General features: G+C 57.1%; 20 non-coding genes and 2 pseudogenes across 20 annotated transcripts; all 22 read left to right on the forward strand.

Annotated features, from left to right (window-relative positions):
* Positions 1 to 591: 591 nt before the first annotated feature.
* On the forward strand, positions 592 to 700 carry LOC140415562 (5S ribosomal RNA; annotated as a pseudogene).
* Positions 701 to 1,394: 694 nt separating this feature from the next.
* Positions 1,395 to 1,513, forward strand: LOC140415485 (5S ribosomal RNA). Its single transcript, XR_011944586.1, has one exon. It is a non-coding gene; the product is annotated as a 5S ribosomal RNA (ribosomal RNA).
* Positions 1,514 to 2,207: 694 nt separating this feature from the next.
* On the forward strand, positions 2,208 to 2,326 carry LOC140415099 (5S ribosomal RNA). The gene has a single exon (XR_011944220.1). It is a non-coding gene; the product is annotated as a 5S ribosomal RNA (ribosomal RNA).
* Positions 2,327 to 3,016: 690 nt separating this feature from the next.
* On the forward strand, positions 3,017 to 3,135 carry LOC140415111 (5S ribosomal RNA). The gene has a single exon (XR_011944231.1). It is a non-coding gene; the product is annotated as a 5S ribosomal RNA (ribosomal RNA).
* A 694-nt stretch (positions 3,136 to 3,829) lies between these two features.
* On the forward strand, positions 3,830 to 3,948 carry LOC140413306 (5S ribosomal RNA). The gene has a single exon (XR_011942479.1). It is a non-coding gene; the product is annotated as a 5S ribosomal RNA (ribosomal RNA).
* Positions 3,949 to 4,642: 694 nt separating this feature from the next.
* Positions 4,643 to 4,751, forward strand: LOC140415554 (5S ribosomal RNA; annotated as a pseudogene).
* A 435-nt stretch (positions 4,752 to 5,186) lies between these two features.
* On the forward strand, positions 5,187 to 5,305 carry LOC140415123 (5S ribosomal RNA). The gene has a single exon (XR_011944242.1). It is a non-coding gene; the product is annotated as a 5S ribosomal RNA (ribosomal RNA).
* A 694-nt stretch (positions 5,306 to 5,999) lies between these two features.
* On the forward strand, positions 6,000 to 6,118 carry LOC140415134 (5S ribosomal RNA). Its single transcript, XR_011944253.1, has one exon. It is a non-coding gene; the product is annotated as a 5S ribosomal RNA (ribosomal RNA).
* A 690-nt stretch (positions 6,119 to 6,808) lies between these two features.
* Positions 6,809 to 6,927, forward strand: LOC140415145 (5S ribosomal RNA). The gene has a single exon (XR_011944264.1). It is a non-coding gene; the product is annotated as a 5S ribosomal RNA (ribosomal RNA).
* A 694-nt stretch (positions 6,928 to 7,621) lies between these two features.
* Positions 7,622 to 7,740, forward strand: LOC140415157 (5S ribosomal RNA). The gene has a single exon (XR_011944275.1). It is a non-coding gene; the product is annotated as a 5S ribosomal RNA (ribosomal RNA).
* Positions 7,741 to 8,430: 690 nt separating this feature from the next.
* On the forward strand, positions 8,431 to 8,549 carry LOC140415169 (5S ribosomal RNA). The gene has a single exon (XR_011944286.1). It is a non-coding gene; the product is annotated as a 5S ribosomal RNA (ribosomal RNA).
* Positions 8,550 to 9,243: 694 nt separating this feature from the next.
* Positions 9,244 to 9,362, forward strand: LOC140415486 (5S ribosomal RNA). Its single transcript, XR_011944587.1, has one exon. It is a non-coding gene; the product is annotated as a 5S ribosomal RNA (ribosomal RNA).
* Positions 9,363 to 10,056: 694 nt separating this feature from the next.
* Positions 10,057 to 10,175, forward strand: LOC140415181 (5S ribosomal RNA). The gene has a single exon (XR_011944297.1). It is a non-coding gene; the product is annotated as a 5S ribosomal RNA (ribosomal RNA).
* A 690-nt stretch (positions 10,176 to 10,865) lies between these two features.
* On the forward strand, positions 10,866 to 10,984 carry LOC140415192 (5S ribosomal RNA). Its single transcript, XR_011944308.1, has one exon. It is a non-coding gene; the product is annotated as a 5S ribosomal RNA (ribosomal RNA).
* A 694-nt stretch (positions 10,985 to 11,678) lies between these two features.
* LOC140415203 (5S ribosomal RNA) lies at positions 11,679 to 11,797 on the forward strand. Its single transcript, XR_011944319.1, has one exon. It is a non-coding gene; the product is annotated as a 5S ribosomal RNA (ribosomal RNA).
* Positions 11,798 to 12,491: 694 nt separating this feature from the next.
* Positions 12,492 to 12,610, forward strand: LOC140415216 (5S ribosomal RNA). Its single transcript, XR_011944331.1, has one exon. It is a non-coding gene; the product is annotated as a 5S ribosomal RNA (ribosomal RNA).
* Positions 12,611 to 13,300: 690 nt separating this feature from the next.
* Positions 13,301 to 13,419, forward strand: LOC140415227 (5S ribosomal RNA). Its single transcript, XR_011944342.1, has one exon. It is a non-coding gene; the product is annotated as a 5S ribosomal RNA (ribosomal RNA).
* A 694-nt stretch (positions 13,420 to 14,113) lies between these two features.
* Positions 14,114 to 14,232, forward strand: LOC140415238 (5S ribosomal RNA). Its single transcript, XR_011944353.1, has one exon. It is a non-coding gene; the product is annotated as a 5S ribosomal RNA (ribosomal RNA).
* A 694-nt stretch (positions 14,233 to 14,926) lies between these two features.
* LOC140413239 (5S ribosomal RNA) lies at positions 14,927 to 15,045 on the forward strand. The gene has a single exon (XR_011942414.1). It is a non-coding gene; the product is annotated as a 5S ribosomal RNA (ribosomal RNA).
* Positions 15,046 to 15,735: 690 nt separating this feature from the next.
* On the forward strand, positions 15,736 to 15,854 carry LOC140415249 (5S ribosomal RNA). The gene has a single exon (XR_011944364.1). It is a non-coding gene; the product is annotated as a 5S ribosomal RNA (ribosomal RNA).
* Positions 15,855 to 16,548: 694 nt separating this feature from the next.
* On the forward strand, positions 16,549 to 16,667 carry LOC140413240 (5S ribosomal RNA). Its single transcript, XR_011942415.1, has one exon. It is a non-coding gene; the product is annotated as a 5S ribosomal RNA (ribosomal RNA).
* A 694-nt stretch (positions 16,668 to 17,361) lies between these two features.
* LOC140413242 (5S ribosomal RNA) lies at positions 17,362 to 17,480 on the forward strand. The gene has a single exon (XR_011942417.1). It is a non-coding gene; the product is annotated as a 5S ribosomal RNA (ribosomal RNA).
* The last annotated feature ends 20 nt before the right edge of the window (positions 17,481 to 17,500 follow it).

Consider the following 17,500-nt stretch of genomic DNA (forward strand, 5'->3'; position numbering starts at 1 on the left):
TGCCTGCGGGCTCAACTCAGGCAGGCGGCTTGGTCGGGCCATTCAGCTGCTGCAGCTTTGCCGGGCCTTTGCAACGCAGCACGGTTGGGTGCCTTGGCGTGCTGCACTTTGATGGGCCCGCCAGCTGGCCCGTGTGGCCGCAAGCCAGTGTGTCGGCAGGACGTTCTCCTAGCCTGAAGGCGCCGCATGAATGCAAGTTGTGGCATTGGGGCTGGTGTGGAAAGCGAAGGAAGAGAGAGCTGGCTTGCATTGCCTGCCTGACCCTTGTGCTGGCTGTGCTGAGAGAAGTGCGCAGCGTTGCAATGTGGAAAGGCAGCAGCGTGCAGGCGGCAGGCTGGTGTGAGGTGGGCGGGGCTTGCAGTTTTCCTTGGGGAGGTGGAGAAGAAAAAAGAGAGCTAGGTGGGGACGGCATGAAGGGGAGCGAGTATCAGGCATATAGGCTAGAATTAGCAGGAGAAGGAGAGAAAAAGGAGGAGAAGTAGAAGTAGAAGTAGAAAAAGAGAGAGAAAAAATTGAAAACAACCGGAAAGAAGAAGTGGCGAGGGTGCTAGGGTGGCCAGCTTGAATAGGCGAGAAGACGGTGCGGCAGATGCCTACGGCCATACTAGTCTGAAAACGCCTGATCTCGGAAGCTAAGCAGACTCAGGCCTGGTTAGTACTTGGATGGGAGACCGCCTGGGAATACCAGGTGCAGTAGGCTTTTGCGGCCAGCAGTGACTGCTCACGCCAAGCACTCTCCACACCAGAGGCAGGCCAACCTTTTGCTGCTCTCTGCGTCCTCGCCATTCCTCCCAACACTTGCCTGCGGGCTCAACTCAGGCAGGCGGCTTGGTCGGGCCATTAAGCTGCTGCAGCTTGGCCGGGCCTTTGCAACGCAGCACGGTTGTGTGCCTTGGCGTGCTGCACTTTGATGGGCACGCCAGCTGGCCCGTGTGGCCGCAAGCCAGTGTGTCGGCAGGACGTTCTCTCTCCTAGCCTGAAGGCGCCGCATGAATGCAAGTTGTGGCATTGGGGCTGGTGTGGAAAGCGAAGGAAGAGAGAGCTGGCTTGCATTGCCTGCCTGACCCTTGTGCTGGCTGTGCTGAGAGAAGTGCGCAGCGTTGCAATGTGGAAAGGCAGCAGCGTGCAGGCGGCAGGCTGGTGTGAGGTAGGCGGGGCTTGCAGTTTTCCTTGAGGGGGTGGAGAAGAAAAAAGAGAGCTCGGTGGGGATGGCATGAAGGGGAGCGAGTATCAGGCATATAGGCTAGAATTAGCAGGAGAAGGAGAGAAAGAGGAGGAGAAGTAGAAGTAGAAGTAGAAAAAGAGAGAGAAAAAATTGAAAACAACCGGAAAGAAGAAGTGGCGAGGGTGCTAGGGTGGCCAGCTTGAATAGGCGAGAAGACGGTGCTGCAGATGCCTACGGCCATACTAGTCTGAAAACGCCCGATCTCGTCTGATCTCGGAATCTAAGCAGACTCAGGCCTGGTTAGTACTTGGAATGGAGACCGCCTGGGAATACCAGGTGCAGTAGGCTTTTGCGGCCAGCAGAGACTGCTCACGCCAAGCACTCTCCACACCAGAGGCAGGCCAACCTTTTGCTGCTCTCTGCGTCCTCGCCATTCCTCCCAACACTTGCCTGCGGGCTCAACTCAGGCAGGCGGCTTGGTCGGGCCATTCAGCTGCTGCAGCTTTGCCGGGCCTTTGCAACGCAGCACGGTTGTGTGCCTTGGCGTGCTGCACTTTGATGGGCACGCCAGCTGGCCCGTGTGGCCGCAAGCCAGTGTGTCGGCAGGACGTTCTCTTTCCTAGCCTGAAGGCGCCGCATGAATGCAAGTTGTGGCATTGGGGCTGGTGTGGAAAGCGAAGGAAGAGAGAGCTGGCTTGCATTGCCTGCCTGACCCTTGTGCTGGCTGTGCTGAGAGAAGTGCGCAGCGTTGCAATGTGGAAAGGCAGCAGCGTGCAGGCGGCAGGCTGGTGTGAGGTAGGCGGGGCTTGCAGTTTTCCTTGAGGAGGTGGAGAAGAAAAAAGAGAGCTCGGTGGGGATGGCATGAAGGGGAGCGAGTATCAGGCATATAGGCTAGAATTAGCAGGAGAAGGAGAGAAAGAGGAGGAGAAGTAGAAGTAGAAGTAGAAAAAGAGAGAGAAAAAATTGAAAACAACCGGAAAGAAGAAGTGGCGAGGGTGCTAGGGTGGCCAGCTTGAATAGGCGAGAAGACGGTGCTGCAGATGCCTACGGCCATACTAGTCTGAAAACGCCCGATCTCGTCTGATCTCGGAAGCTAAGCAGACTCAGGCCTGGTTAGTACTTGGATGGGAGACCGCCTGGGAATACCAGGTGCAGTAGGCTTTTGCGGCCAGCAGTGACTGCTCACGCCAAGCACTCTCCACACCAGAGGCAGGCCAACCTTTTGCTGCTCTCTGCGTCCTCGCCATTCCTCCCAACACTTGCCTGCGGGCTCAACTCAGGCAGGCGGCTTGGTCGGGCCATTCAGCTGCTGCAGCTTTGCCGGGCCTTTGCAACGCAGCACGGTTGGGTGCCTTGGCGTGCTGCACTTTGATGGGCCCGCCAGCTGGCCCGTGTGGCCGCAAGCCAGTGTGTCGTTAGGACGTTCTCCTAGCCTGAAGGCGCCGCATGAATGCAAGTTGTGGCATTGGGGCTGGTGTGGAAAGCGAAGGAAGAGAGAGCTGGCTTGCATTGCCTGCCTGACCCTTGTGCTGGCTGTGCTGAGAGAAGTGCGCAGCGTTGCAATGTGGAAAGGCAGCAGCGTGCAGGCGGCAGGCTGGTGTGAGGTGGGCGGGGCTTGCAGTTTTCCTTGGGGAGGTGGAGAAGAAAAAAGAGAGCTAGGTGGGGACGGCATGAAGGGGAGCGAGTATCAGGCATATAGGCTAGAATTAGCAGGAGAAGGAGAGAAAGAGGAGGAGAAGTAGAAGTAGAAGTAGAAAAAGAGAGAGAAAAAATTGAAAACAACCGGAAAGAAGAAGTGGCGAGGGTGCTAGGGTGGCCAGCTTGAATAGGCGAGAAGACGGTGCTGCAGATGCCTACGGCCATACTAGTCTGAAAACGCCCGATCTCGTCTGATCTCGGAAGCTAAGCAGACTCAGGCCTGGTTAGTACTTGGATGGGAGACCGCCTGGGAATACCAGGTGCAGTAGGCTTTTGCGGCCAGCAGTGACTGCTCACGCCAAGCACTCTCCACACCAGAGGCAGGCCAACCTTTTGCTGCTCTCTGCGTCCTCGCCATTCCTCCCAACACTTGCCTGCGGGCTCAACTCAGGCAGGCGGCTTGGTCGGGCCATTCAGCTGCTGCAGCTTTGCCGGGCCTTTGCAACGCAGCACGGTTGTGTGCCTTGGCGTGCTGCACTTTGATGGGCACGCCAGCTGGCCCGTGTGGCCGCAAGCCAGTGTGTCGGCAGGACGTTCTCTCTCCTAGCCTGAAGGCGCCGCATGAATGCAAGTTGTGGCATTGGGGCTGGTGTGGAAAGCGAAGGAAGAGAGAGCTGGCTTGCATTGCCTGCCTGACCCTTGTGCTGGCTGTGCTGAGAGAAGTGCGCAGCGTTGCAATGTGGAAAGGCAGCAGCGTGCAGGCGGCAGGCTGGTGTGAGGTAGGCGGGGCTTGCAGTTTTCCTTGAGGAGGTGGAGAAGAAAAAAGAGAGCTCGGTGGGGATGGCATGAAGGGGAGCGAGTATCAGGCATATAGGCTAGAATTAGCAGGAGAAGGAGAGAAAGAGGAGGAGAAGTAGAAGTAGGAGTAGAAAAAGAGAGAGAAAAAATTGAAAACAACCGGAAAGAAGAAGTGGCGAGGGTGCTAGGGTGGCCAGCTTGAATAGGCGAGAAGACGGTGCTGCAGATGCCTATGGCCATACTAGTCTGAAAACGCCCGATCTCGTCTGATCTCGGAAGCTAAGCAGACTCAGGCCTGGTTAGTACTTGGATGGGAGACCGCCTGGGAATACCAGGTGCAGTAGGCTTTTGCGGCCAGCAGAGACTGCTCACGCCAAGCACTCTCCACACCAGAGGCAGGCCAACCTTTTGCTGCTCTCTGCATCCTCGCCATTCCTCCCAACACTTGCCTGCGGGCTCAACTCAGGCAGGCGGCTTGGTCGGGCCATTCAGCTGCTGCAGCTTTGCCGGGCCTTTGCAACGCAGCACGGTTGTGTGCCTTGGCGTGCTGCATTTTGATGGGCACGCCAGCTGGCCCGTGTGGCCGCAAGCCAGTGTGTCGGCAGGACGTTCTCTCTCCTAGCCTGAAGGCGCCGCATGAATGCAAGTTGTGGCATTGGGGCTGGTGTGGAAAGCGAAGGAAGAGAGAGCTGGCTTGCATTGCCTGCCTGACCCTTGTGCTGGCTGTGCTGAGAGAAGTGCGCAGCGTTGCAATGTGGAAAGGCAGCAGCGTGCAGGCGGCAGGCTGGTGTGAGGTGGGCGGGGCTTGCAGTTTTCCTTGGGGAGGTGGAGAAGAAAAAAGAGAGCTAGGTGGGGACGGCATGAAGGGGAGCGAGTATCAGGCATATAGGCTAGAATTAGCAGGAGAAGGAGAGAAAGAGGAGGAGAAGTAGAAGTAGAAGTAGAAAAAGAGAGAGAAAAAATTGAAAACAACCGGAAAGAAGAAGTGGCGAGGGTGCTAGGGTGGCCAACTTGAATAGGCGAGAAGACGGTGCTGCAGATGCCTACGGCCATACTAGTCTGAAAGCGCCTGATCTCGGAAGCTAAGCAGACTCAGGCCTGGTTAGTACTTGGATGGGAGACCGCCTGGGAATACCAGGTGCAGTAGGCTTTTGCGGCCAGCAGAGACTGCTCACGCCAAGCACTCTCCACACCAGAGGCAGGCCAACATTTTGCTGCTCTCTGCGTCCTCGCCATTCCTCCCAACACTTGCCTGCGGGCTCAACTCAGGCAGGCGGCTTGGTCGGGCCATTCAGCTGCTGCAGCTTTGCCGGGCCTTTGCAACGCAGCACGGTTGGGTGCCTTGGCGTGCTGCACTTTGATGGGCCCGCCAGCTGGCCCGTGTGGCCGCAAGCCAGTGTGTCGGCAGGACGTTCTCCTAGCCTGAAGGCGCCGCATGAATGCAAGTTGTGGCATTGGGGCTGGTGTGGAAAGCGAAGGAAGAGAGAGCTGGCTTGCATTGCCTGCCTGACCCTTGTGCTGGCTGTGCTGAGAGAAGTGCGCAGCGTTGCAATGTGGAAAGGCAGCAGCGTGCAGGCGGCAGGATGCCTACGGCCATACTAGTCTGAAAACGCCCGATCTCGTCTGATCTCGGAAGCTAAGCAGACTCAGGCCTGGTTAGTACTTGGATGGGAGACCGCCTGGGAATACCAGGTGCAGTAGGCTTTTGCGGCCAGCAGTGACTGCTCACGCCAAGCACTCTCCACACCAGAGGCAGGCCAACCTTTTGCTGCTCTCTGCGTCCTCGCCATTCCTCCCAACACTTGCCTGCGGGCTCAACTCAGGCAGGCGGCTTGGTCGGGCCATTCAGCTGCTGCAGCTTTGCCGGGCCTTTGCAACGCAGCACGGTTGTGTGCCTTGGCGTGCTGCACTTTGATGGGCACGCCAGCTGGCCCGTGTGGCCGCAAGCCAGTGTGTCGGCAGGACGTTCTCTCTCCTAGCCTGAAGGCGCCGCATGAATGCAAGTTGTGGCATTGGGGCTGGTGTGGAAAGCGAAGGAAGAGAGAGCTGGCTTGCATTGCCTGCCTGACCCTTGTGCTGGCTGTGCTGAGAGAAGTGCGCAGCGTTGCAATGTGGAAAGGCAGCAGCGTGCAGGCGGCAGGCTGGTGTGAGGTAGGCGGGGCTTGCAGTTTTCCTTGAGGAGGTGGAGAAGAAAAAAGAGAGCTCGGTGGGGGTGGCATGAAGGGGAGCGAGTATCAGGCATATAGGCTAGAATTAGCAGGAGAAGGAGAGAAAGAGGAGGAGAAGTAGAAGTAGAAGTAGAAAAAGAGAGAGAAAAAATTGAAAACAACCGGAAAGAAGAAGTGGCGAGGGTGCTAGGGTGGCCAGCTTGAATAGGCGAGAAGACGGTGCTGCAGATGCCTACGGCCATACTAGTCTGAAAACGCCCGATCTCGTCTGATCTCGGAAGCTAAGCAGACTCAGGCCTGGTTAGTACTTGGATGGGAGACCGCCTGGGAATACCAGGTGCAGTAGGCTTTTGCGGCCAGCAGTGACTGCTCACGCCAAGCACTCTCCACACCAGAGGCAGGCCAACCTTTTGCTGCTCTCTGCGTCCTCGCCATTCCTCCCAACACTTGCCTGCGGGCTCAACTCAGGCAGGCGGCTTGGTCGGGCCATTCAGCTGCTGCAGCTTTGCCGGGCCTTTGCAACGCAGCACGGTTGGGTGCCTTGGCGTGCTGCACTTTGATGGGCCCGCCAGCTGGCCCGTGTGGCCGCAAGCCAGTGTGTCGGCAGGACGTTCTCCTAGCCTGAAGGCGCCGCATGAATGCAAGTTGTGGCATTGGGGCTGGTGTGGAAAGCGAAGGAAGAGAGAGCTGGCTTGCATTGCCTGCCTGACCCTTGTGCTGGCTGTGCTGAGAGAAGTGCGCAGCGTTGCAATGTGGAAAGGCAGCAGCGTGCAGGCGGCAGGCTGGTGTGAGGTGGGCGGGGCTTGCAGTTTTCCTTGGGGAGGTGGAGAAGAAAAAAGAGAGCTAGGTGGGGACGGCATGAAGGGGAGCGAGTATCAGGCATATAGGCTAGAATTAGCAGGAGAAGGAGAGAAAGAGGAGGAGAAGTAGAAGTAGAAGTAGAAAAAGAGAGAGAAAAAATTGAAAACAACCGGAAAGAAGAAGTGGCGAGGGTGCTAGGGTGGCCAGCTTGAATAGGCGAGAAGACGGTGCTGCAGATGCCTACGGCCATACTAGTCTGAAAACGCCCGATCTCGTCTGATCTCGGAAGCTAAGCAGACTCAGGCCTGGTTAGTACTTGGATGGGAGACCGCCTGGGAATACCAGGTGCAGTAGGCTTTTGCGGCCAGCAGTGACTGCTCACGCCAAGCACTCTCCACACCAGAGGCAGGCCAACCTTTTGCTGCTCTCTGCGTCCTCGCCATTCCTCCCAACACTTGCCTGCGGGCTCAACTCAGGCAGGCGGCTTGGTCGGGCCATTCAGCTGCTGCAGCTTTGCCGGGCCTTTGCAACGCAGCACGGTTGTGTGCCTTGGCGTGCTGCACTTTGATGGGCACGCCAGCTGGCCCGTGTGGCCGCAAGCCAGTGTGTCGGCAGGACGTTCTCTCTCCTAGCCTGAAGGCGCCGCATGAATGCAAGTTGTGGCATTGGGGCTGGTGTGGAAAGCGAAGGAAGAGAGAGCTGGCTTGCATTGCCTGCCTGACCCTTGTGCTGGCTGTGCTGAGAGAAGTGCGCAGCGTTGCAATGTGGAAAGGCAGCAGCGTGCAGGCGGCAGGCTGGTGTGAGGTAGGCGGGGCTTGCAGTTTTCCTTGAGGAGGTGGAGAAGAAAAAAGAGAGCTCGGTGGGGATGGCATGAAGGGGAGCGAGTATCAGGCATATAGGCTAGAATTAGCAGGAGAAGGAGAGAAAGAGGAGGAGAAGTAGAAGTAGAAGTAGAAAAAGAGAGAGAAAAAATTGAAAACAACCGGAAAGAAGAAGTGGCGAGGGTGCTAGGGTGGCCAGCTTGAATAGGCGAGAAGACGGTGCTGCAGATGCCTACGGCCATACTAGTCTGAAAACGCCCGATCTCGTCTGATCTCGGAAGCTAAGCAGACTCAGGCCTGGTTAGTACTTGGATGGGAGACCGCCTGGGAATACCAGGTGCAGTAGGCTTTTGCGGCCAGCAGAGACTGCTCACGCCAAGCACTCTCCACACCAGAGGCAGGCCAACCTTTTGCTGCTCTCTGCGTCCTCGCCATTCCTCCCAACACTTGCCTGCGGGCTCAACTCAGGCAGGCGGCTTGGTCGGGCCATTCAGCTGCTGCAGCTTTGCCGGGCCTTTGCAACGCAGCACGGTTGGGTGCCTTGGCGTGCTGCACTTTGATGGGCCCGCCAGCTGGCCCGTGTGGCCGCAAGCCAGTGTGTCGGCAGGACGTTCTCCTAGCCTGAAGGCGCCGCATGAATGCAAGTTGTGGCATTGGGGCTGGTGTGGAAAGCGAAGGAAGAGAGAGCTGGCTTGCATTGCCTGCCTGACCCTTGTGCTGGCTGTGCTGAGAGAAGTGCGCAGCGTTGCAATGTGGAAAGGCAGCAGCGTGCAGGCGGCAGGCTGGTGTGAGGTGGGCGGGGCTTGCAGTTTTCCTTGGGGAGGTGGAGAAGAAAAAAGAGAGCTAGGTGGGGACGGCATGAAGGGGAGCGAGTATCAGGCATATAGGCTAGAATTAGCAGGAGAAGGAGAGAAAAAGGAGGAGAAGTAGAAGTAGAAGTAGAAAAAGAGAGAGAAAAAATTGAAAACAACCGGAAAGAAGAAGTGGCGAGGGTGCTAGGGTGGCCAGCTTGAATAGGCGAGAAGACGGTGCGGCAGATGCCTACGGCCATACTAGTCTGAAAACGCCCGATCTCGTCTGATCTCGGAAGCTAAGCAGACTCAGGCCTGGTTAGTACTTGGATGGGAGACCGCCTGGGAATACCAGGTGCAGTAGGCTTTTGCGGCCAGCAGTGACTGCTCACGCCAAGCACTCTCCACACCAGAGGCAGGCCAACCTTTTGCTGCTCTCTGCGTCCTCGCCATTCCTCCCAACACTTGCCTGCGGGCTCAACTCAGGCAGGCGGCTTGGTCGGGCCATTAAGCTGCTGCAGCTTTGCCGGGCCTTTGCAACGCAGCACGGTTGTGTGCCTTGGCGTGCTGCACTTTGATGGGCACGCCAGCTGGCCCGTGTGGCCGCAAGCCAGTGTGTCGGCAGGACGTTCTCTCTCCTAGCCTGAAGGCGCCGCATGAATGCAAGTTGTGGCATTGGGGCTGGTGTGGAAAGCGAAGGAAGAGAGAGCTGGCTTGCATTGCCTGCCTGACCCTTGTGCTGGCTGTGCTGAGAGAAGTGCGCAGCGTTGCAATGTGGAAAGGCAGCAGCGTGCAGGCGGCAGGCTGGTGTGAGGTAGGCGGGGCTTGCAGTTTTCCTTGAGGGGGTGGAGAAGAAAAAAGAGAGCTCGGTGGGGATGGCATGAAGGGGAGCGAGTATCAGGCATATAGGCTAGAATTAGCAGGAGAAGGAGAGAAAGAGGAGGAGAAGTAGAAGTAGAAGTAGAAAAAGAGAGAGAAAAAATTGAAAACAACCGGAAAGAAGAAGTGGCGAGGGTGCTAGGGTGGCCAGCTTGAATAGGCGAGAAGACGGTGCTGCAGATGCCTACGGCCATACTAGTCTGAAAACGCCCGATCTCGTCTGATCTCGGAATCTAAGCAGACTCAGGCCTGGTTAGTACTTGGAATGGAGACCGCCTGGGAATACCAGGTGCAGTAGGCTTTTGCGGCCAGCAGAGACTGCTCACGCCAAGCACTCTCCACACCAGAGGCAGGCCAACCTTTTGCTGCTCTCTGCGTCCTCGCCATTCCTCCCAACACTTGCCTGCGGGCTCAACTCAGGCAGGCGGCTTGGTCGGGCCATTCAGCTGCTGCAGCTTTGCCGGGCCTTTGCAACGCAGCACGGTTGTGTGCCTTGGCGTGCTGCACTTTGATGGGCACGCCAGCTGGCCCGTGTGGCCGCAAGCCAGTGTGTCGGCAGGACGTTCTCTTTCCTAGCCTGAAGGCGCCGCATGAATGCAAGTTGTGGCATTGGGGCTGGTGTGGAAAGCGAAGGAAGAGAGAGCTGGCTTGCATTGCCTGCCTGACCCTTGTGCTGGCTGTGCTGAGAGAAGTGCGCAGCGTTGCAATGTGGAAAGGCAGCAGCGTGCAGGCGGCAGGCTGGTGTGAGGTAGGCGGGGCTTGCAGTTTTCCTTGAGGAGGTGGAGAAGAAAAAAGAGAGCTCGGTGGGGATGGCATGAAGGGGAGCGAGTATCAGGCATATAGGCTAGAATTAGCAGGAGAAGGAGAGAAAGAGGAGGAGAAGTAGAAGTAGAAGTAGAAAAAGAGAGAGAAAAAATTGAAAACAACCGGAAAGAAGAAGTGGCGAGGGTGCTAGGGTGGCCAGCTTGAATAGGCGAGAAGACGGTGCTGCAGATGCCTACGGCCATACTAGTCTGAAAACGCCCGATCTCGTCTGATCTCGGAAGCTAAGCAGACTCAGGCCTGGTTAGTACTTGGATGGGAGACCGCCTGGGAATACCAGGTGCAGTAGGCTTTTGCGGCCAGCAGTGACTGCTCACGCCAAGCACTCTCCACACCAGAGGCAGGCCAACCTTTTGCTGCTCTCTGCGTCCTCGCCATTCCTCCCAACACTTGCCTGCGGGCTCAACTCAGGCAGGCGGCTTGGTCGGGCCATTCAGCTGCTGCAGCTTTGCCGGGCCTTTGCAACGCAGCACGGTTGGGTGCCTTGGCGTGCTGCACTTTGATGGGCCCGCCAGCTGGCCCGTGTGGCCGCAAGCCAGTGTGTCGGCAGGACGTTCTCCTAGCCTGAAGGCGCCGCATGAATGCAAGTTGTGGCATTGGGGCTGGTGTGGAAAGCGAAGGAAGAGAGAGCTGGCTTGCATTGCCTGCCTGACCCTTGTGCTGGCTGTGCTGAGAGAAGTGCGCAGCGTTGCAATGTGGAAAGGCAGCAGCGTGCAGGCGGCAGGCTGGTGTGAGGTGGGCGGGGCTTGCAGTTTTCCTTGGGGAGGTGGAGAAGAAAAAAGAGAGCTAGGTGGGGACGGCATGAAGGGGAGCGAGTATCAGGCATATAGGCTAGAATTAGCAGGAGAAGGAGAGAAAGAGGAGGAGAAGTAGAAGTAGAAGTAGAAAAAGAGAGAGAAAAAATTGAAAACAACCGGAAAGAAGAAGTGGCGAGGGTGCTAGGGTGGCCAGCTTGAATAGGCGAGAAGACGGTGCTGCAGATGCCTACGGCCATACTAGTCTGAAAACGCCCGATCTCGTCTGATCTCGGAAGCTAAGCAGACTCAGGCCTGGTTAGTACTTGGATGGGAGACCGCCTGGGAATACCAGGTGCAGTAGGCTTTTGCGGCCAGCAGTGACTGCTCACGCCAAGCACTCTCCACACCAGAGGCAGGCCAACCTTTTGCTGCTCTCTGCGTCCTCGCCATTCCTCCCAACACTTGCCTGCGGGCTCAACTCAGGCAGGCGGCTTGGTCGGGCCATTCAGCTGCTGCAGCTTTGCCGGGCCTTTGCAACGCAGCACGGTTGTGTGCCTTGGCGTGCTGCACTTTGATGGGCACGCCAGCTGGCCCGTGTGGCCGCAAGCCAGTGTGTCGGCAGGACGTTCTCTCTCCTAGCCTGAAGGCGCCGCATGAATGCAAGTTGTGGCATTGGGGCTGGTGTGGAAAGCGAAGGAAGAGAGAGCTGGCTTGCATTGCCTGCCTGACCCTTGTGCTGGCTGTGCTGAGAGAAGTGCGCAGCGTTGCAATGTGGAAAGGCAGCAGCGTGCAGGCGGCAGGCTGGTGTGAGGTAGGCGGGGCTTGCAGTTTTCCTTGAGGAGGTGGAGAAGAAAAAAGAGAGCTCGGTGGGGATGGCATGAAGGGGAGCGAGTATCAGGCATATAGGCTAGAATTAGCAGGAGAAGGAGAGAAAGAGGAGGAGAAGTAGAAGTAGGAGTAGAAAAAGAGAGAGAAAAAATTGAAAACAACCGGAAAGAAGAAGTGGCGAGGGTGCTAGGGTGGCCAGCTTGAATAGGCGAGAAGACGGTGCTGCAGATGCCTACGGCCATACTAGTCTGAAAACGCCCGATCTCGTCTGATCTCGGAAGCTAAGCAGACTCAGGCCTGGTTAGTACTTGGATGGGAGACCGCCTGGGAATACCAGGTGCAGTAGGCTTTTGCGGCCAGCAGAGACTGCTCACGCCAAGCACTCTCCACACCAGAGGCAGGCCAACCTTTTGCTGCTCTCTGCATCCTCGCCATTCCTCCCAACACTTGCCTGCGGGCTCAACTCAGGCAGGCGGCTTGGTCGGGCCATTCAGCTGCTGCAGCTTTGCCGGGCCTTTGCAACGCAGCACGGTTGTGTGCCTTGGCGTGCTGCACTTTGATGGGCACGCCAGCTGGCCCGTGTGGCCGCAAGCCAGTGTGTCGGCAGGACGTTCTCTCTCCTAGCCTGAAGGCGCCGCATGAATGCAAGTTGTGGCATTGGGGCTGGTGTGGAAAGCGAAGGAAGAGAGAGCTGGCTTGCATTGCCTGCCTGACCCTTGTGCTGGCTGTGCTGAGAGAAGTGCGCAGCGTTGCAATGTGGAAAGGCAGCAGCGTGCAGGCGGCAGGCTGGTGTGAGGTAGGCGGGGCTTGCAGTTTTCCTTGAGGAGGTGGAGAAGAAAAAAGAGAGCTCGGTGGGGATGGCATGAAGGGGAGCGAGTATCAGGCATATAGGCTAGAATTAGCAGGAGAAGGAGAGAAAGAGGAGGAGAAGTAGAAGTAGAAGTAGAAAAAGAGAGAGAAAAAATTGAAAACAACCGGAAAGAAGAAGTGGCGAGGGTGCTAGGGTGGCCAGCTTGAATAGGCGAGAAGACGGTGCTGCAGATGCCTACGGCCATACTAGTCTGAAAACGCCCGATCTCGTCTGATCTCGGAAGCTAAGCAGACTCAGGCCTGGTTAGTACTTGGATGGGAGACCGCCTGGGAATACCAGGTGCAGTAGGCTTTTGCGGCCAGCAGTGACTGCTCACGCCAAGCACTCTCCACACCAGAGGCAGGCCAACCTTTTGCTGCTCTCTGCGTCCTCGCCATTCCTCCCAACACTTGCCTGCGGGCTCAACTCAGGCAGGCGGCTTGGTCGGGCCATTCAGCTGCTGCAGCTTTGCCGGGCCTTTGCAACGCAGCACGGTTGGGTGCCTTGGCGTGCTGCACTTTGATGGGCCCGCCAGCTGGCCCGTGTGGCCGCAAGCCAGTGTGTCGGCAGGACGTTCTCCTAGCCTGAAGGCGCCGCATGAATGCAAGTTGTGGCATTGGGGCTGGTGTGGAAAGCGAAGGAAGAGAGAGCTGGCTTGCATTGCCTGCCTGACCCTTGTGCTGGCTGTGCTGAGAGAAGTGCGCAGCGTTGCAATGTGGAAAGGCAGCAGCGTGCAGGCGGCAGGCTGGTGTGAGGTGGGCGGGGCTTGCAGTTTTCCTTGGGGAGGTGGAGAAGAAAAAAGAGAGCTAGGTGGGGACGGCATGAAGGGGAGCGAGTATCAGGCATATAGGCTAGAATTAGCAGGAGAAGGAGAGAAAGAGGAGGAGAAGTAGAAGTAGAAGTAGAAAAAGAGAGAGAAAAAATTGAAAACAACCGGAAAGAAGAAGTGGCGAGGGTGCTAGGGTGGCCAGCTTGAATAGGCGAGAAGACGGTGCTGCAGATGCCTACGGCCATACTAGTCTGAAAACGCCCGATCTCGTCTGATCTCGGAAGCTAAGCAGACTCAGGCCTGGTTAGTACTTGGATGGGAGACCGCCTGGGAATACCAGGTGCAGTAGGCTTTTGCGGCCAGCAGTGACTGCTCACGCCAAGCACTCTCCACACCAGAGGCAGGCCAACCTTTTGCTGCTCTCTGCGTCCTCGCCATTCCTCCCAACACTTGCCTGCGGGCTCAACTCAGGCAGGCGGCTTGGTCGGGCCATTCAGCTGCTGCAGCTTTGCCGGGCCTTTGCAACGCAGCACGGTTGTGTGCCTTGGCGTGCTGCACTTTGATGGGCACGCCAGCTGGCCCGTGTGGCCGCAAGCCAGTGTGTCGGCAGGACGTTCTCTCTCCTAGCCTGAAGGCGCCGCATGAATGCAAGTTGTGGCATTGGGGCTGGTGTGGAAAGCGAAGGAAGAGAGAGCTGGCTTGCATTGCCTGCCTGACCCTTGTGCTGGCTGTGCTGAGAGAAGTGCGCAGCGTTGCAATGTGGAAAGGCAGCAGCGTGCAGGCGGCAGGCTGGTGTGAGGTAGGCGGGGCTTGCAGTTTTCCTTGAGGAGGTGGAGAAGAAAAAAGAGAGCTCGGTGGGGATGGCATGAAGGGGAGCGAGTATCAGGCATATAGGCTAGAATTAGCAGGAGAAGGAGAGAAAGAGGAGGAGAAGTAGAAGTAGGAGTAGAAAAAGAGAGAGAAAAAATTGAAAACAACCGGAAAGAAGAAGTGGCGAGGGTGCTAGGGTGGCCAGCTTGAATAGGCGAGAAGACGGTGCTGCAGATGCCTACGGCCATACTAGTCTGAAAACGCCCGATCTCGTCTGATCTCGGAAGCTAAGCAGACTCAGGCCTGGTTAGTACTTGGATGGGAGACCGCCTGGGAATACCAGGTGCAGTAGGCTTTTGCGGCCAGCAGAGACTGCTCACGCCAAGCACTCTCCACACCAGAGGCAGGCCAACCTTTTGCTGCTCTCTGCATCCTCGCCATTCCTCCCAACACTTGCCTGCGGGCTCAACTCAGGCAGGCGGCTTGGTCGGGCCATTCAGCTGCTGCAGCTTTGCCGGGCCTTTGCAACGCAGCACGGTTGTGTGCCTTGGCGTGCTGCACTTTGATGGGCACGCCAGCTGGCCCGTGTGGCCGCAAGCCAGTGTGTCGGCAGGACGTTCTCTCTCCTAGCCTGAAGGCGCCGCATGAATGCAAGTTGTGGCATTGGGGCTGGTGTGGAAAGCGAAGGAAGAGAGAGCTGGCTTGCATTGCCTGCCTGACCCTTGTGCTGGCTGTGCTGAGAGAAGTGCGCAGCGTTGCAATGTGGAAAGGCAGCAGCGTGCAGGCGGCAGGCTGGTGTGAGGTGGGCGGGGCTTGCAGTTTTCCTTGGGGAGGTGGAGAAGAAAAAAGAGAGCTAGGTGGGGACGGCATGAAGGGGAGCGAGTATCAGGCATATAGGCTAGAATTAGCAGGAGAAGGAGAGAAAGAGGAGGAGAAGTAGAAGTAGAAGTAGAAAAAGAGAGAGAAAAAATTGAAAACAACCGGAAAGAAGACGTGGCGAGGGTGCTAGGGTGGCCAACTTGAATAGGCGAGAAGACGGTGTTGCAGATGCCTACGGCCATACTAGTCTGAAAACGCCCGATCTCGTCTGATCTCGGAAGCTAAGCAGACTCAGGCCTGGTTAGTACTTGGATGGGAGACCGCTTGGGAATACCAGGTGCAGTAGGCTTTTGCGGCCAGCAGAGACTGCTCACGCCAAGCACTCTCCACACCAGAGGCAGGCCAACCTTTTGCTGCTCTCTGCGTCCTCGCCATTCCTCCCAACACTTGCCTGCGGGCTCAACTCAGGCAGGCGGCTTGGTCGGGCCATTCAGCTGCTGCAGCTTTGCCGGGCCTTTGCAACGCAGCACGGTTGGGTGCCTTGGCGTGCTGCACTTTGATGGGCACGCCAGCTGGCCCGTGTGGCCGCAAGCCAGTGTGTCGGCAGGACGTTCTCCTAGCCTGAAGGCGCCGCATGAATGCAAGTTGTGGCATTGGGGCTGGTGTGGAAAGCGAAGGAAGAGAGAGCTGGCTTGCATTGCCTGCCTGACCCTTGTGCTGGCTGTGCTGAGAGAAGTGCGCAGCGTTGCAATGTGGAAAGGCAGCAGCGTGCAGGCGGCAGGCTGGTGTGAGGTGGGCGGGGCTTGCAGTTTTCCTTGAGGAGGTGGAGAAGAAAAAAGAGAGCTAGGTGGGGACGGCATGAAGGGGAGCGAGTATCAGGCATATAGGCTAGAATTAGCAGGAGAAGGAGAGAAAAAGGAGGAGAAGTAGAAGTAGAAGTAGAAAAAGAGAGAGAAAAAATTGAAAACAACCGGAAAGAAGAAGTGGCGAGGGTGCTAGGGTGGCCAGCTTGAATAGGCGAGAAGACGGTGCGGCAGATGCCTACGGCCATACTAGTCTGAAAACGCCCGATCTCGTCTGATCTCGGAAGCTAAGCAGACTCAGGCCTGGTTAGTACTTGGATGGGAGACCGCCTGGGAATACCAGGTGCAGTAGGCTTTTGCGGCCAGCAGTGACTGCTCACGCCAAGCACTCTCCACACCAGAGGCAGGCCAACCTTTTGCTGCTCTCTGCGTCCTCGCCATTCCTCCCAACACTTGCCTGCGGGCTCAACTCAGGCAGGCGGCTTGGTCGGGCCATTAAGCTGCTGCAGCTTTGCCGGGCCTTTGCAACGCAGCACGGTTGTGTGCCTTGGCGTGCTGCACTTTGATGGGCACGCCAGCTGGCCCGTGTGGCCGCAAGCCAGTGTGTCGGCAGGACGTTCTCTCTCCTAGCCTGAAGGCGCCGCATGAATGCAAGTTGTGGCATTGGGGCTGGTGTGGAAAGCGAAGGAAGAGAGAGCTGGCTTGCATTGCCTGCCTGACCCTTGTGCTGGCTGTGCTGAGAGAAGTGCGCAGCGTTGCAATGTGGAAAGGCAGCAGCGTGCAGGCGGCAGGCTGGTGTGAGGTAGGCGGGGCTTGCAGTTTTCCTTGAGGAGGTGGAGAAGAAAAAAGAGAGCTCGGTGGGGATGGCATGAAGGGGAGCGAGTATCAGGCATATAGGCTAGAATTAGCAGGAGAAGGAGAGAAAGAGGAGGAGAAGTAGAAGTAGAAGTAGAAAAAGAGAGAGAAAAAATTGAAAACAACCGGAAAGAAGAAGTGGCGAGGGTGCTAGGGTGGCCAACTTGAATAGGCGAGAAGACGGTGTTGCAGATGCCTACGGCCATACTAGTCTGAAAACGCCCGATCTCGTCTGATCTCGGAAGCTAAGCAGACTCAGGCCTGGTTAGTACTTGGATGGGAGACCGCTTGGGAATACCAGGTGCAGTAGGCTTTTGCGGCCAGCAGAGACTGCTCACGCCAAGCACTCTCCACACCAGAGGCAGGCCAACCTTTTGCTGCTCTCTGCGTCCTCGCCATTCCTCCCAACACTTGCCTGCGGGCTCAACTCAGGCAGGCGGCTTGGTCGGGCCATTCAGCTGCTGCAGCTTTGCCGGGCCTTTGCAACGCAGCACGGTTGGGTGCCTTGGCGTGCTGCACTTTGATGGGCACGCCAGCTGGCCCGTGTGGCCGCAAGCCAGTGTGTCGGCAGGACGTTCTCTCTCCTAGCCTGAAGGCGCCGCATGAATGCAAGTTGTGGCATTGGGGCTGGTGTGGAAAGCGAAGGAAGAGAGAGCTGGCTTGCATTGCCTGCCTGACCCTTGTGCTGGCTGTGCTGAGAGAAGTGCGCAGCGTTGCAATGTGGAAAGGCAGCAGCGTGCAGGCGGCAGGCTGGTGTGAGGTGGGCGGGGCTTGCAGTTTTCCTTGGGGAGGTGGAGAAGAAAAAAGAGAGCTAGGTGGGGACGGCATGAAGGGGAGCGAGTATCAGGCATATAGGCTAGAATTAGCAGGAGAAGGAGAGAAAGAGGAGGAGAAGTAGAAGTAGAAGTAGAAAAAGAGAGAGAAAAAATTGAAAACAACCGGAAAGAAGAAGTGGCGAGGGTGCTAGGCTGGCCAACTTGAATAGGCGAGAAGACGGTGTTGCAGATGCCTACGGCCATACTAGTCTGAAAACGCCCGATCTCGTCTGATCTCGGAAGCTAAGCAGACTCAGGCCTGGTTAGTACTTGGATGGGAGACCGCTTGGGAATACCAGGTGCAGTAGGCTTTTGCGGCCAGCAGAGACTG

This window comes from Scyliorhinus torazame, chromosome 4, assembly GCF_047496885.1.
Source record: "Scyliorhinus torazame isolate Kashiwa2021f chromosome 4, sScyTor2.1, whole genome shotgun sequence".
Taxonomy (NCBI): domain Eukaryota; kingdom Metazoa; phylum Chordata; class Chondrichthyes; order Carcharhiniformes; family Scyliorhinidae; genus Scyliorhinus; species Scyliorhinus torazame.